Genomic DNA, 240 nt, shown 5'->3' with positions numbered 1-240 from the left:
GGAGAGACAATCCCCGCCGCGATCGACGAGCCAGCACAAAGCCGAGCGACTGAGCGGAGGATCGCCCCAGACGTGGAGCTCAATCCGTCAGACCAGGTGTGAGAGCCGGCGACAATGCCAGCCACGAGGGAGAAAGCCGCAGACGGTGTGAGTGCGGAGAGGAGCTGAGGGTGAGCCGAGTATGGCGCGGCGAATGAGCCACACCGAAGAGGAGAGGGCTCCAGTCCCCGAATCCAGTCC

Source organism: Sinocyclocheilus rhinocerous, unplaced genomic scaffold (genome assembly GCF_001515625.1).
Source record: "Sinocyclocheilus rhinocerous isolate Xijiao unplaced genomic scaffold, SAMN03320098_v1.1 scaffold1762, whole genome shotgun sequence".
Taxonomy (NCBI): domain Eukaryota; kingdom Metazoa; phylum Chordata; class Actinopteri; order Cypriniformes; family Cyprinidae; genus Sinocyclocheilus; species Sinocyclocheilus rhinocerous.
This window is presented reverse-complemented; position numbering follows the sequence as displayed.